Source organism: Dreissena polymorpha, chromosome 2, assembly GCF_020536995.1.
Source record: "Dreissena polymorpha isolate Duluth1 chromosome 2, UMN_Dpol_1.0, whole genome shotgun sequence".
Classification (NCBI taxonomy): Eukaryota; Metazoa; Mollusca; class Bivalvia; order Myida; family Dreissenidae; genus Dreissena; species Dreissena polymorpha.
In genome coordinates this window covers 151,944,281-151,962,514 of record NC_068356.1, presented here as the reverse complement: position 1 = coordinate 151,962,514, position 18,234 = coordinate 151,944,281, and the positions used below count along the sequence as shown (strand labels likewise).

Genomic DNA, 18,234 nt, shown 5'->3' with positions numbered 1-18,234 from the left:
GTGCAAGAAAATCGGAAGCTGTCTTAATAAAGATAACTAACAATAAAGAGCTTGAAACTAGATTTTTAGCTCTTGTTACATTGTTCAGAAAGTCGATAATGTGAATGTAAAGAAATAGTTTTTTCCTGTTCTAATTCATAGCGATAAAACCTGTAGGCATTTTAAAAGACAGTGCTAGTAGCATTGTAAACATATCTGGTTTATTAAAGTATGTACATTTGATCTTTCCTATCAGTTATTTGCAAAATAATCAGATTAAAATGACAATAAAACTTGAAAGCAGACACGAAAGCATTGAATGACAAAAAAAGTGCTTCCATAAGCAATAAATAAACAAGTACTGATGTAGATTTCTTCCATCGTTTATTAGGGTTATGTACTTTAAACCAACTGTCAATTTAACTTGTATGTTCAGATGAAAACTAATCGTTGCTTTAAAACAAGCTTATTGTTCATTTGAAAGCAATGATTGTTCTGAACTTTTATTCAATTTTAAATTTAAATATGTTTATTTACTTTATTTGGTTAATTTTATTTATGTCACTGTATCTAATGAAAAACTCTACCCAATCTAAGGTAGCGTTCCCCTCTCATCATTCTGTTTATACAAGAAATGCAGTTATAAAGTAAGTACTCAATTCTAATTTGATAATAACTTTAAAAAAGATAATGAAATCACTGGCATAACACTTCCTGAAATACTAGATTATTGTTTGATACTATCTTAGTTTTAAGAATTAAGGGTTATACTAAATTGACCTGAAATGCTCTGTAGGTGTAGTATATGCTACTAGTAATTCTTATCTACTGGTTTCATTTACTGCCCTTTTGGGGGATCTTTCAACTTGCTTTCTTTATGAAATACATGAAATTACATTGTTATATTTGTCAATGCTTAAAGAAACATTACTACTTAAAATGAAGGAAAATTTTGTTCAATATTTCGTAAAATAAAGCTAAACAATTAAAAATCATTGTATCTTATGGAAATTGCCAAAATTTCAACGCCAGACGTGGTCTGATAAAATAGATGTTTGTAGATACAAAATGCGCGTTTTTATTCTTGTTTTACATATTTAATTCGATTTAATAACATGGAATTAATTGTGTCACAAATAAATAAAAACGAGCATTTTGTATCTACAAAATATATGTTATCATACCACATCCAGCATTGAAATTGTGGCTATTGCTATAAGGAACACTGATTTTTAAGGTGTTTACTTTATTTTACGAAATACTTTACAAAATTTTCATTGACTTTGAGCGTTATAGAGGCTTTAATTGGTGGCTCCCAAAGTGATAACCCATGACAATGCAGGCTCTAGTGGCCTGAGTGTTTGTACACACACTCTACATGCAAGTCACTACACAGTACACACTCTGCAAGTCAGTACACACTATGCAAGTCACTACACAGTACTCACTCTGCAAGCTAGTACACACTATGCAAGTCACTACACAGTACACACTCTGCAACAAGCCAGTACACACATGCAAGTCACTACACAGTACACACTATGCAAGCTAGTACACACTATGCAAGTCACTACACAGTACTCACTATGCAACAAGCCAGTACACACATGCAAGTCACTACACAGTACACACTATGCAACAAGCCAGTACACACATGCAAGTCACTACACAGTACTCACTATGCAACAAGCCAGTACACACATGCAAGTCACTACACAGTACACACTATGCAAGCTAGTACACACTATGCAAGTCACTACACAGTACTCACTATGCAACAAGCCAGTACACACATGCAAGTCACTACACAGTACACACTATGCAAGCTAGTACACACTATGCAAGTCACTACACAGTACTCACTATGCAACAAGCCAGTACACACTATACAAGTCACTACACAGTACACACTATGCAAGCTAGTACACACTATGCAAGTCACTACACAGTACTCACTATGCAACAAGCCAGTACACACATGCAAGTCACTACACAGTACACACTATGCAAGCTAGTACACACTATGCAAGTCACTACACAGTACTCACTATGCAACAAGCCAGTACACACATGCAAGTCACTACACAGTACACACTATGCAAGCTAGAACACACTATGCAAGTCACTACACAGTACTCACTATGCAACAAGCCAGTACACACTATACAAGTTACTACACAGTACACACTATGCAAGCTAGTACACACTTTGCAAGTCACTACACAGTACTCACTATGCAACAAGCCAGTACACACATGCAAGTCACTACACAGTACACACTATGCAAGCTAGTACACACTATGCAAGTCACTACACAGTACTCACTATGCAACAAGCCAGTACACACTATACAAGTCACTACACAGTACACACTATGCAAGCTAGTACACACTATACAAGTCACTACACAGTACACACTATGCAAGCTAGTACACACTATGCAAGTCACTACACAGTACTCACTATGCAACAAGCCAGTACACACATGCAAGTCACTACAGAGTACACACTATGCAAGCTAGTACACACTATGCAAGTCACTACACAGTACTCACTATGCAACGAGCCAGTACACACTATACAAGTCACTACACAGTACACACTATGCAAGCTAGTACACACTATGCAAGTCACTACACAGTACTCACTATGCAACAAGCCAGTACACACTATACAAGTCACTACACAGTACACACTATGCAAGCCATTACATACCATGCAAGTCACTACACAGTACTCACTATGCAAGCTATTACAGCATAATTAATTAATTTGACATGAGATCTATACAGTTTTCAAGCTCTTCATTAAGTTCATGAGTATGATTTTTATTTTTTATGTGTTTTAGTAATAAATTTTTTAATCTTCAGGACAAGTTTGCTTTATACACTGATGTCGGAGCTTGGAGAAATTCACTTGACTACATTACCCAGCTCAGGCAGCCTGCAATACTCAAAGAAGTGAGGACTCTGAGATAAATAATTTGTACGGATCATGGTGATAAAACAACATGCATCATAGATAGCTAAATCAGGGCTTTTTCCTTCTGTGAGAATGGGCGTTTTTCACAAATTTGAGAAATTGGCGACTCAAATTTCACAATTTCAAGAAGTTTGTGACTCAAATTTTCAAAACTTAAGAAAGTTCACGACTCATTATTTCACAATTTTGAACAGTTTTTGACTCATTTGTTCACAATTTTGAACTGTTCGCGACTCTTTTTTTCACAAAAGGAGGGTTGGGGCCAAGGCCGCTCCACAAAAATAGGAAAAAAAGCCCTGTGAATGAGTACTTTGTATTAAGTAGTGTGTTAATTTTTGAAGGCATTATGAATACTATTGTGTGAAAATCTGTCATAGCCTAGGACTATAATTACTATATTTAATAAAACTGGTCCAAGGAATTTTGACTATATACTTTTTGTAACAAAATCAAACATGTTACCACTGAGACAATCAAAAATTATAACTGAAAGCTATATTTTAAGGATATGTGAGTAATGATAATACATGTTTTGACATTATTGGAGTTTTCAGACATAAGTGGAATGTAGGGCACCTGTGTCATTTGGACATATTTCTGTTTGAATCTGTGACAATTTTTTGGATATTTGTCATTTTGTTATGTAGACAATTCTCTTTGAACATTGTGGCATGCGTACAAAAGTTTTTTCTAATGTTTATAAGGTATTGAGCTTTTCAAAGAATGAATTTGTCTGTGCCATGTATATTGTTGGCTAAGGGATTAAATTTGTCTTTAAAGGGATCTTTTCATGCTTTGGTTAATTGACAAAATTGAAAAAAGTTGTTTCAGATTCGCAAATTTTCGTTTTAGTTATGATATTTGTGAGGAAACAGTAATACTGAACATTTACCATGGTCTAATATAGCCATTATATGCATCTTTTGACGATTTTAAAACCTAAAAATTATAAAGCGTTGCAACGCGAAACGATTGAATAATTTGGAGAGTTCTGTTTTTGTCGTTAAATTTTGTGAAACTACGAATATTGCTTATATAAGGTATAAAATACGTCAAGTATGTGTACTCGGCGGAATAGCTCAGTAGGCTAAAGCGTTTTTACTTCAGGACTCTGGCAGGACTCCAGGGGTCACTGGTTCGAAACCTGCTCCGGGCCATGTTCTTTTCCTTTTTTTAATTTTATTCTTGATTTTTTACTGGAGCTTTTACGATCCAATGTTTACATTTATCAATATGAAGCATTTAATGAATAAGTTAAAAAATGCCAAAATCTGTGAAAAGGCCCCTTTAAAGTGGGGCTCATAAAAACTTTTATCTGCAATATGTGCCAGTTATCCACTTAAATTGAACAGGATGGGTCACATATAACTACACCGCATTGCATTGCTGCGTGTCCCTATTTGAATGCTACACTGTCCTCAGTTTGACTTTTCACTGTCCTAATTAAATAAGATATTACTTTTTAACCAGGTTTTCCGAAGGAAAAATTAACCAGGTTTTCCGAAGGAAAAAACTGGTTATTAGATTGGCGAATGCGGGCGGGCTGGCTGGCTGACGTGCTGGCTGGCTGGCGGGCGGGCGGAACAAGCTTGTCCGGGCCATAACTATGTCGTTCATTGTCAGATTTTAAAATCATTTGGCACATTTGTTCACCATCATTGGACGGTGTGTCGCGCGAAATAATTACGTCGATATCTCCAAGGTCAAGGTCACACTTTGAGTTCAAAGGTCAAAAATGGCCATAAATTAGCTTGTCCTGGCCATAACTATGTCATTCATTGTGAGATTTTAAAATCATTTGGCACATTTGTTCACCATCATGGGACGGCGTGTCGCACGAAAGAATCACGTCAATATCTCCAATGTCAAGGTCGCCACGACTAAAAATAGATTTTTTTAAAAAACAAACTAACAAAGGGGGTTAGTTTTGTTTGTTCATTTCAAAAGTTCAGTTTGAGTTTTCTCCCTTTATCAGATTTTTTTTTCACAATGAAAACCTGGTTTTGTGACAATTTTGTCCCTTGTTATAATAATATTATACAGTTCTTGATGACTGCAGTGTCCACGACTAAGATGTTGAACCAGATGGCCTACATCCAGAACTGACGCATGGAGTTCAAAACTACATGGATAAAGGTATTCTTTTCTGTAAAACCTTTTGAAAAAAAAGATTTCATGTACCTCAGGCTAGTTCAGTTTATAGGGAATTTGTCCATAAACCCCACATTCAAAGGTTAGATTCAAATAAAGAAGGAATTTATACATATGGAGGTGCAAAACAGCTTGGAGCAAGATATTCTTTGGTGTGAAACATGTTGAAAAAAAAAGGTTTACATATACATCCAGCTAGTTCTATTATTTTGGAACTGGTTGATCAACCTCACATGCACAAGTTGGATGACAGTGACAGTCACAATGTTTACATTTTAAAATTAATGTATGTGGCTCAATCTGTTTTCTTATGTCATGTTGTTACATGTACAGTGATGAGTCTGCATCGGTTACCTTCTAGGCAGCTACGTTCGATTCGGCTTAAGGTCACCATAGTTAGCCCAGACAGCCCTCCGGCACTTTGTCAGAGGACAGATCATCTGAGATGTGATTGAGAGTCATGAGGTAACCGCTGTGCAAATATTTGGCTCGGATCTGACAAACCGCAAAAAGTTTGCCTTTTAAAGAGTGTGGCATATCATTCCAACAAGGTACATTTTATAACAAAATGATTAAATACTTGTTATATATACATTTGTCACTGTGAGACCATTATTTAGTTTAGCTGTTCGTAATGTTATTATATTTTAATAAGAGTGAATTGAAACCTAAAATTTTTGTATTGTATTTTCACCTATATGGAACATGTGTTAGTAAATGTTTTTAATGTTTCTTATGATTCGAGACAAATAGTGTAAGCATTTTTTGTTTTGATAATATATTAATTGTAATGAGTTAAATATTTTAGAAAAATATGTACAGTACTATATGCGTAAATGCATATACTTCACATTTCTTATTTTATCCGAGGAAGAACTTGTCCAAAACACTCAAATGTTGAGTTTGTAAATATGTTTTGACATTTTTGGTGGTCAGTAGTTTTTTTAGATTCTCGTCTTGTAGTTAGTTCATGTACTGTAATAAGGTATTGATAAGAAAAGTTTATTGGTTTGGTTTAAAAATGTATGAAGCGTTTAGATGATTAATTACTTCAATGTATAACTGTCATAGACTTTATAACTGGCGATTTATTTTAAATAAAAATTAATGTTGGATTGATTGTGGCTTCAAGTCACAGAAGACATCTCAGATACAGATCATTCCTGGAGTTCAAACATCACATTAAATTATTTCATTTTTCATATGTTAATGTTTGGACTAACAATAGCAAATAAGCAAGCATATACACGTATATATATCCAGTTCAAACTGTGTTTGATTTCAGTTATAAGTGCGGTGTAAAATATTCATATTGTATAAACCATAAACTTAAACATAACAATTACAGATGTGCATTGCCCCATCACCTTTGTCCAGCCACCTGGCAGATTCCCTGCGGAGTAGTTGTGTGCTAACTTCTCGGGTTCCATCACCAATGATGGCTTCCCCAAGGCTACAACTACATACAGAAGATGATAGTCAACATTCAGCTTGTGATGTAAGAAACGGGCATTCAGCCGGCGAATATAAACCAGCACACCTTAACTGCTTGGTAGGTATGTAGTTACGAGTACATGAAACTGTTTAGTTGTTGAAAATTAAAAATTGTTTTCCCTTGAATCATCAGTAGCAACATTAGCCAATGTAAATTTTGATGTATTCTTAATTAATTTATCATGGAAACTTTGAAAAGAACAATTTAAGTGTTAATATCTGTAACATTATTGTTAATTTTATTATTAAGCTAAATAATGTTTTTGTACATTACTCTTTCTTGAATAAATTTGGGATAAAATAATTCCACTTTCCAAGCACGTGTACTTTGTACACATGTACATGTATTTGACTTTATCTGTTTGTTTTACATTTTTATACTAGTTGATAATAGTAAATGTAGTTGACAGAAATAATTGTAAACAATATTGCTGTTACTGGAAAAATCCTTATAGTGTAAGCAAACACACCTTTCCATATGGAGAGGAAATCCAGGTTCAAATCCTGGTGGGGATCCCATATAAGCAGCAACTTACATAATGTGCATATAAATTATACAAATAATAGTATATGTTGTCATAGTGTGTGATATTTAATATTCATATTAAAATAGTTATTAATTTTTTGACATTTTCTCTATCACACACACACACATACGCAATATACGCTGGCAGTGACATATTATGTATTTTTACTTTATGTGATTTATCATTAGGACACCATCATTAGCTTTACGCTTCAAAAAAGGCCCATCACTTTCTCCTGGCAATTAATTATAATTATTACCCTTTTTTAATTTAAAAAGAAAAGGGTTTGTTTTCAACGAGTGTGCATCTTTTTTCAACTACAGAATCTGATGTTCATATCTTCAGTGTCTTGTTATAAGGCAAATACTGAAATAAAATGAATATTTCATGCAGTTTTTGTGTCAGTTTTCATGTGCAGTGCTCATGGAAAGTGCAGGGAGAGGATCTTGCTGGAACAGGTGCTCACCCTTCAGTTGGCTCGATTGGTAGCGCCCAAGTCACTGCCAGCGCCCATGAAAAGGCCAGATGCCCTGGAGATGGGAACCACTGACACATGATCAGTTCCCCATCTAGAGCAGCACTAAAGGCGACCTCCATAAAGCCTACTTTCTGGAATACATCTGTGTGCAGAGCTTGTACATCAAGTTGAAGACTTACAATTCATCTCATTGACAGTGATACAACATTTAAACAAAACCGTTTTATGACTGAAAAATCTAAATAAAAACAAAATATGTTGTTGCCTTATACCAGTGTCATGGCACACTGGTCGCTTTACTATATGCTGCAATAAATTGCTTCTTTTCAAGGATGAGGCTTTGTTGACTGCTTTAATAAATATATAATGTAAAATTACCTGCTCAACTATGAAATTATATGAATCAAATATTGTGTACAACTACTGCTTGCCTCATTAAAAAAACACAATATGAAGCTTCATTACTAAATGTGTCCGCAAAATTTTATTCCCGATTCTGATCAGTGACTCCTTTGTGTAGCTTATGTTTAACGACTGTTCAGTTTAGTTGCTTTTTTGACCAAGTTAGTTATTTATCAAATACAGTGTACTTTTCTAATCATTTTGCTCTATGTTGTATAAAGTTACTGTTCAAAATGAATCAGATATCTAAGATGAGTATTGTCTAATCTTTTTTAATTAAAATCACTTGTCATAAATATAACTTCCTGGGCTAGTTTTCAAAATTGCATATGTATTGCGCAAAATGTTTGTTCATTTGAATTCAAGTGTTTCAACAGTCAATAAATTAATATTAAATAAAAACAGTTTTAGTTGAATAATAATTGATGTTTTGGCTATTCGGTCTTTTTTACACTTACACAGTATTTCTATACAATTGCGGATAGAATTGAATTACAGATTGATATTATTTGACTATTTGACAATTTGCATTCTACTGATTAATATACACAATCGAATAAATAACATGTATCTGAAAATCAAGAATAGATACAGTAACTTATTGTTATGAGTTATTACGGATTAAGTTCATATTGTATATTAATGTACATATATATCTTGTATAGTTGGTTGCTCATTCGATGATGCAGCCTGTCAAGTTTATAAATGAAGGTCACTCGCTGAATGCCAGATATATCCAAATCTTTCATTTACATTTAATTGATTGTATGTCTTTAATATAATTAACGGGTACTTCAAATATAGAAATGTTTTAAAATAGGTATCGTAAGGAAAAAAATAATCATAAGGTCCGTTTTGCGATAGACGTCTGCAGTCGAACATGAATTTTGCTATTATAATAACCGTGTAAATAAAAACTATACGCAACTACAGTGCCTTTAACGATAATCGATTTTTATGCCCCCGAAGGAGGGCATATAGTGATCGGACCGTCCGTCCGTCTGTCCTTCCGTCACACTTTGCGTTAAGGTTTCTCAAAATGCTCATAACTACTATGTCCCTTGAGATATAACCTTCATAATTGGTATGCATGTGTATGTGGAAAAGGCCTTTCCATACGCACAAACATGTTGACCCCTGTGACCTTGACGTTCAACCTAGGGTCCGCATTTGGGTTTCGAAATCTACGTTTAGGTTTCGAAAAATGCTCATTACGTCTATGTCCCTTGAGATATAACCTTCATATTTGCTATGCATGTGAATATGGACAAGGCACCATATGCACACAAACTTTGATCCCTGTGACCTTGATCTTGAACTTAGGGTCCGCGTTAAGGTTTCGAAATCTGCGTTTATTTTTCGAATTATGCTCATAACTTCTATGTCCCTTGAGATATAACCTTCATATTTGGTATGCATGTGTATATGGACAAGACCTTTCCATACGCACACACATTTTGACCCCTGTGACCTTGACCTTGAACTTAGGGTCCGCGTTTAAGTTTCAAAATCTGCGTTTATGTTTCGAACAAAGCTCATAACTTCTATCAAGCGTTTATAGGGGGCATAAGTTATCCTATGGTGACAGCTCTTGTTTTCTATATAAATATAAATATATATATATATATATATATATATATATATATATATATATATATATATATATATATATATATATATATATATATTATTCAAAACGATGCACTACTGCAAATGATGTTCTGTGCACTCGAAGTGTCACATTAACAATCCTTTACAATTATGAAGTTAAATATTTCTTTTATAAAATCGTACCCTATGTGATAAGCAATCATTTTATAAATACTTCAAAAGCTTAAGTAAAAATTAACGAACACCTATTCTCATTGATCAGCTATCGCGTGTGCATCTAATAGCTATTGCATGCGCACGTTATCACTCTTACGTGCACACTTAATAGCTATCGCATGCGCACGTATTAGCTATATCATTCTAACACAGTAACTGTAGCGTGCGCTCATAATTTTATTGCGAACATGATCAATACTATCGCCCGCGTATGTAATACTATCAAGAGCGCACGTTATAATAGTGTAACGCACATAATAACTTAAGTGTGTGCACGTGATAACTATCGCGTACTCGCGTATTTACTATCACTTATGAAATAGCTCTCTTAATATCGCTTAACCATTATATCCCAGTTTCAGCATATCGGTCTTTGCATGGCGCACTCACGACCTCCAAGATATACACAGAACGCAAAGGTGCTCGTTATGCAGTCGCCGGCAACGTTTGGCGCAGCGACTAGGCATAGGCGCCATGTCGCCGCGATTACTTTGACCTTATTTTAAATAGGGTCGCCGTTCAAATGCATTGAATATGACTTTTGCAAGAGGCTATAAAGAGAGTGCGTATGAAACGCCGTAGAAACACATCTTTGGCATCGTTATCTCTACAGGCGCTGTATAGACGCGCTAGAAAACGTTTAGGGTCGGAGCCATCGGCGTGATGTGTTGGCGTCCTTCAAACCTGCTTATACACCTTTAAGATGTCAGAAAGCAGCCACCAAACCAACATACATAAGGATATAGCGTCTGTTAAAAGCTTGCTTATCAACATTGCAATGCAAATGTATATTTACATGTTTTAACTTAAGACATATTTTAAATACATGTAGACATGTCGACATATAATACGCTGTCATTAGTGACAGGTCACACTGTCCTCAGTTATGGATCACACTGTCCTCAGTGATGGGTCACACTGTTTTCGATGGTCGGTTGCCAAAAAATAAAAATAAACTTTGTTTTGGATCCTGCGTCCCTTTTCACAAACATTTAGAGTCTGAATCCGATACTAAAATACAAGTTACTAAACTGTGAGACATCTTCAGCTAGAAAATTGTTTTACTCTACCTGGTCATCTAAGTGTTGTCAACACTGTGATTGATTTGATGTTTTTGACAATAATATAATTGTATATACGCTATATAATTCTTTTGAGTCTTAAATAAAAAATCTGTATATTTATGAAAATGATGAAGTTGTGAAATAGCACGTGATTTTAAATCATATTGCCCTCATATAGTGCAATCTATGCGGAAAACGTACGGCGTCTGCGCAAGGCTGCCCCAGTGGTATTCGTCACCGCTGTTAGTTTAAAAAACTCATAGCAAGCAGATTACATCACGACTCTTGTCAATTTGTATATGCATTTAATAGCGGTGGGTAATATTATTGCGCACGTTATCACTCTTGTGTGCACATGTAATAGCTATCGCATGCGCACGTAATAGCTATCGGTCTCACATAGTAACTAAAGCGTGCGCTCGTAATTTTATTGCGAACATCATTAATACTATCGCCTGCGTATGTATTACACACACTATGTAAGTCATGAAATTTGGATACACACTAGGCAAGTCACTACACTGGCATACAAACTATGCAAGTCACTACACTGGCATAACGAACTAAGATAGTTACTTCATTGGCATACAAACTATGGAAGTCACTACAGTGGCACACACACTATGTAAGTCATGAAATTGGCATACACACTAGGCGAGTCAATACACTGGCATAAAACTTTGGAAGTTACTACATTGGCATACAAACTATGCAAGTCACTACAGTGGCATATACACTATGTAAGTCATAAAATTGGCATACAAACTAGGCGAGTCACTACATTGGCATAACAAACTAAGTTAGTTACTTCATTGGCATACAGACTATGCAAGTCACTACAGTGGTACACACTATTTTAGTCATGAAATTGGCATACACGCTAGGCAAGTCACTACACTTGCATAAAAACTATGAAAGTTACTACATTGGCACACAAGCTATGCAAATCACTACAGTGGCACACACACTATGTACGTCATGAAATTGGCATACACACTAGGCAAGTCACTACAATGGCATAAAACTTTGGAAGTTACTACATTGGCATAAAACTATGCAAATCACTACAGTGGCACACACACTATGTAAGTCATGAAATTGGCATGCAATGATACACACTAGGCATGCCACTTCACTGACATAAAACTTTGGAAGGTACTACATTTGCATAACACTATACAAGTCACTACAGTGGCAAAAACACAATGTAAGTCATGAAATAGGCATACACATTAGGCGAGTCACTACACTGGCATACACACTAAGTTAGTTACATTTTCATACAAACTATGCAAGTCACTACCGTGGCACACACACTATGTAAGTCATGAATTTGGCATGCAGTAATACACACTAGGCAATTCACTACACTGGCATAAAACCTTGGAAGGTACTGCATTTGCATAACACTATATAAGTCACTAGAGTGGCACACACACAATGTAAGTCATGAAATTGGCATACACATTAGGAGAGTCACTACACTGGCATACACACTCACTAAGTTAGTTACTACATTTTCATACAAACTATGTCACTACAGTGGCACACACACAATGTAAGTCATGAAATTGGCATGCAGTGATGCAAACTAGGAAAGTCACTACACTGGCATAAAACTATGAAAGTTACTACATTGGCATACATACTATGCAAGTTACTACAGTGGCACATACACTATGTAAGTCATAAAATTGGCATACACACTTGGCAAGTCACTACATTGGCATACAAACTAAATAGGTTACTTCATTGACATGCAATTGGCATACACACAAGGCAAGTCACTACACTGGCATAAAACTTTGGAAGTTACTACATTGGCATACAAACTATGCAAATCACTACAGTGGCACACACACTATGTAAGTCATGAAATTGGCATACACACTAGACAAGTCACAACACTGGCATACAATTTTGGAATTTACTACATTGGGGTATGTATGTACGCAAACTTTTTGGCAGCAGTATAGTGAAGTTCTCTTTTTGTCAGTAAATCTAAGTACGTTTCATATTCTAGTGATGTGTTGAGTACCCTATACATATCTAAAACTGAACTATTATTCATATTGTCAAACCATTCTTGTTTAAATGTTTCTATAATTCTACATTTAAATTCACATAAAAACGAATTTGTACTAATCGTATTTACATTTTCGAATGTATTAGAAAATCAATAATCATTTAACAACTTTTTTGTACATTAGATACCCATTTTGTAAACCGTTTATTACAAACATTGATTGCTTGGTTATACACAGTTTGCATGATAATATGTTTACTATTAACAACTTTAAGCCAATATTTTATAATACGAACATATATATTTGCATACAGTGGGTGTCTACCTAATTATCCATACAGCGTGGTATGACATGTGTTGATTTTAACATTTAACAACATTTTGCAAAATTTTAATTGAATGCTTCGGTTTGTTTAAGCTGACAGAACGACTTATCGGGCGATCTGCTATGCAGCTTTTTACAACGTGAATTACAATAAAAAATGTCTTCACACGCATTTTAATTATTTAAACTATTACGGTAAATAATTTGAAATTCAGTGAACAGTAATAAGACACGAAGCATGGTTATATCGTTTGATACGTATGTCGATTGAATAAAAAAATAATCTATATAAAAAAGCGCTTACCTTTGATTTATAATAAGAACGTGAGTCCGCCTTATATCGGTAGACCGCTGTATGCGATGGACATCAACTTCTCAAACAGAACGTCATGGAGACGATTTAGTATTGCTTTGTTTGTGATGTCCATGACTCTCAAACATACACCGGAATAACACGATATTACACGCAATGATTATGAGGGATGGAATACCCTTTTTCCCGATCTTTCATTCATGGCCATTCTCCTGCTTAAGATTTCATTTTAAAATAAAGATCGCAACTATGTTAATAGTAACAATGAAAACACTTTTTGGGAAATAATTTGTGTCTACATGGTCACCATAAACTAAAATTCTATGTCCAGACATGCATACAATTATTTAAGTACAACAGTTCACAAAGCAAAATAAAAATGTTGCTAAAATAGGTGAAAATAACCATACATTTTGAATAAAATCTATGCTCATTCATTTTCGTTCTAAAATCGATATTCAATGTTCATTATAAACACATATTTTACTCAAATTGTTTTGTAAAATTTACAGATTTGTGCTGAGAAGTTTGCAAATTACTGTTATCTTATGAAAACCTTTATACATAATTGAGTTGCGCATGACAAGTTACAACACATAGTATAAGGATAGGCATCAAACAACTGCAAATTAAAAGATCTCTGATCGGGGTGTAGTAGTTTCATATTGTGTTGCCAAAATGATCGTTAAATAACTAAACGTTGGATTAAAGAAACAAACACGTTAAGATTAATGAAAGAACGTGACTATTTATCCAGTAAATTCAATTTCACATTTTAAATATTGTGATTTTTTTAATAAATATTTTGGCCAGATTGTACCAGACTACTTGTACGCAATTATGCAAAGATAATGTTAAAAAGCAAAATAAAAACACGTTGTGTACGGTTAATTAAAATATAACATATACATGTACTGCTGATTGTGTACCAAGGTTCTTTCTGAACGTTTTTCACATTATATAGTTATTTTTATGCTTTGCAATTTATTTTCACGTACGTACATTAACGTATTTGAACAGTTTAGAGATTTCAGCCCTCTTTATTAAGGGTACTTCGAACCCCGATTTTGCCCCAAAATCCGATTTTTAATAGGTGTATAAAATAATATATAATGCATCGAAAGGATTATCAATATATGATGTACAACAAATGTTTTTATAATTAAAGTATTTTAAGAAGAACATTTAGTTGCGAAAAAAAACAATTGAAGAAAATGAGGCTCTTTGGATCTTCAGTCAAATGCGTAACCGCTTGGCTTAATTGCTAATAAGTATGACTGTATACATGTATGAGCTTTAATCAAGTACATTAAGTTAGGTTGTATAAGATTTGATAATTTTATTTCAAACAAAAAATAATACACGTTTATTAACATCCTGGCATCACCCGTTATCCATATCAACTTATGGATTACCGTTTCCGCTTAATGGTTTATTTCATCGCCCAGGTTATTGGAGTTGAACGACGTACGATGACGTTTTATGATTTGAAATTACAAAAATATCAATGACTTTTTAGGATTCGGAAAGTTCTGACTAAAATAAAAATATCAACCAAATGTCATCGTGTATCAATAATCCTTAATGCAACTTATCTTTTAAAGTTGTGTTATACGTTAATATAAAAATGCGTGTTGTCTTTTTTTATTATTATTACTGTCGTTTTTGACGTTTTCACATTCTTGAGCGCAGTACATTTACATAATATTTTATATTTTACTGGGGTATTTGGTAAAGAGATCTAACTTTGCCAATGTACTCCAGTGTATTTTGACAGTCTAAATGCCTTAAACTTGATGACGCTTCGATGTTAATAGAAATATTTGGATAATTGCAAAGGAATGGTTGACATTTAGATATGAAGCATCTGAAAAAAATGTGGACGGCTCATTAGGAAATGGTAGGCGAGGTATAAAACCCGGAAATATCCGGAAAACTCGGAAATCTTTAAGGTTAACCACGGAAAATGTAAAAAAAGGTTATTATTCGTCCGATATGAATAATAATGGTACCGTTGGAAAGAAGAACCTCAAAAGTTTCTTACAATTTAAAAATAGTGTATGGCTGGGTCAGAAGAGTTAGCCTGTAAATCGCGGTCAAAGTCGGCCTATTGTGAGGGTGTTTTTTTACACACCAAAATGCCTAAAGGAAAACCCGGAAAAGGTAAAAGTGGTTATACAAACATTATTATAAATTTCGATATAAATAAAATGCTACCGTTGTAAAGAAGATCATATGAGGTTTCTAACGATGTAAAAAATAGTGTTTGTCGGTATAATATTAGGGCGGCCAAAGTCGGCCTATTAATATGATTTTTTACACAAAACAATGTATTAAGGAAAACCCGGGAAGATAAAGGGGTTATACAAGCAACATTTTTTCCAACCGACCATACATTATTTGGTACCGTTGTAATGGTATTCCTCCATCGTTTCTAAATATGTAAAAATATATTGTGAGAATAGCATATTATTACTGCTAATTGCGACCGAAGTTGGTGTATATTTTTATATTCATTACAATGACAAACTGTGTTTCCAGTAAAATCCGGATATGATAAAAGTGACTATACAAGCATTATTCATTCGATATAATTGTAAATGGGGATCCTCTTAGAATCTAAAATATGCAACATATATATTATATATATATAGTCGTGATCAGAGCTAGACTTGTATTGTAGTAATGACTGTTTCATACAAAAAAATCATATTTAAGTATTCGGATCGGAACGGTTTGACAACAAGCTGTATATCTACTAATTATACTTCATGGAATATCGAGATTTTGAACAAGTGCGTGTATAAATGGCTTTGTTTGCCTGATCAATCTAATAAGTATTGCTTGAAACTCATAGCGTCCAGTAGTTATATTTTGAGATAATTGTAAGTAGTGAGTTGTCTGGGAAAATGTGTGTGTACATGTAGTGACAAACTAGTGTGTATAAATGTAGTGATTCACCCGGTGTTTTTTTTTCAGAAGCGTGTATGTAGTGGGTAACATGGTAAAATATAAGTTTGATAAAATACATTAAATTGAAATAATAAAATCATCGTTCAGTAAAGCAGCCCATTTGACATAATTTTTCCAAATATTAAATCGCTGGCATAGCTAGATCTAGTGGTAGTGGGTTTCCGGGAGAAAATGTAGTGTAGTGACTTTGCACCATTTGCACGTATGTGTGTGTGTGTGTGTGTGTGTGTGTGTGTGTGTGTGTGTGTGTGTGTGTGTGTGTGTGTGTGTGTGTGTGTGTGTGAATTTTCATTTTAGCAAAATACCCTCGTTAAAACTTTAAACCAATTCATTTAAAACTCTTCCTTCTTACACTTTAAAATGTTTGCCTTAATCAAATAACCCAGTATCTAACTCTTCAGTCTGTTTGTAATCATTAATTAAGTTCTTATTATCGTAAAACGTAAACTGTTTCAAGAATATTCATAAAGAAAAAATGCACTTTTAGCAAATCTTAAGAAAATCCTTTTCGACAGGACGTTGGGAAAAAAACATATAGCCTACAACAAATTATAGCAAACATACTTAACATCACTTACATGTACATCACTTATATGTTATTCAAGGTCAATGGTTGGTGAGGTGGATACAGAATATAAACCACAATATTGACAGCAATCAGTATTCAATAGATTGGTCAGTTTCGCAGTTGTTACGGGAAAAAATATGTGCCGCGTTTTGTGAAAAGGGGTTCAATGTATGTGCGTAAAGTTTCGTCACAGAATCACCTGTGTAGCTCTTGTGGCATTTTTTTAAAAGAAAGTCTCTTCTTAGCAAGAAACCAGTTATGGCGGAAAGTGTCGTATTTGATTAAACTGTGCAGGCTGTAAGTAATAAACTTGACACACGCAACATGTCTTTAAAAAAATAAAATATAACACAAGTTTTTACCTCTAGAATAATCTAAACAATAATCTATTAATTTCTTGCAAAATTTGCCACATAAGGACGTTTATACCAAAATCTTTTTGAATTAAATATTTACTTAAAGTTAATATAGAAAGTATTGTTATTGCTATGCCTGGCTATTTAATCTGCCTTTTGAGAAAGCTGCAATTAAGATTTCACTTATATCTGATGTCTATGCAGCGAAGCGAAATGTCGATATACAACATATCTAGGTGCTTCGATGGGCAACTGAGTGATACGATTTATATATCAATAATTATGAATAAGGTTATGAAATTGAGCCGAATACCATGGGTTGCGAGTAAATTTGCTAAAAGGTAACATTTTCATAGTCGAAGGACATGGATAGTTGCACGACCGCTTGTTGACAGCCGATACGCAAAACAGCGTTGTAAGAAGTGTGCATACTTATCAAGTAAACTGAATATCTAATATGATGCGTCATGATTTTGTCTATAATTATATAGAAAACGAATAAAACATTCGCGTTACACGACCAAATCAACGACGAAAAATTGAGTCAGAATGTCTTTTTTTAACTATTTTCATCATAGCCATTGTAGGAGGTGGGTAGATGTTTACACAGTTTTTAACTCGGATTTCTCTTACCGCTGCTAAAAACATTAATTCATGTTGCTGTGTAAAAATATTTCCGGCGTCTCAAATCATACCAAATTTATATAAAACTTCAAGTTAAGCCTCTTTAACGAATGGATAATATTTTACAAATTGACAAATATCTATA

General features: G+C 34.2%; 1 long non-coding RNA gene across 2 annotated transcripts; it reads left to right on the top strand.

Moving 5' to 3' along the window:
- Nucleotides 1–4,504: 4,504 nt before the first annotated feature.
- LOC127869493 (uncharacterized) lies at nucleotides 4,505–8,341 on the top strand. 2 transcript variants are annotated; one of them, XR_008044592.1, is made up of 4 exons: nucleotides 4,505–5,097; nucleotides 5,474–5,663; nucleotides 6,461–6,664; nucleotides 7,539–8,341. It is a non-coding gene; the product is annotated as an uncharacterized LOC127869493 (long non-coding RNA). The 2 variants fall into 2 exon arrangements; XR_008044593.1 differs by having other exon boundaries at nucleotides 6,461–6,668.
- The last annotated feature ends 9,893 nt before the right edge of the window (nucleotides 8,342–18,234 follow it).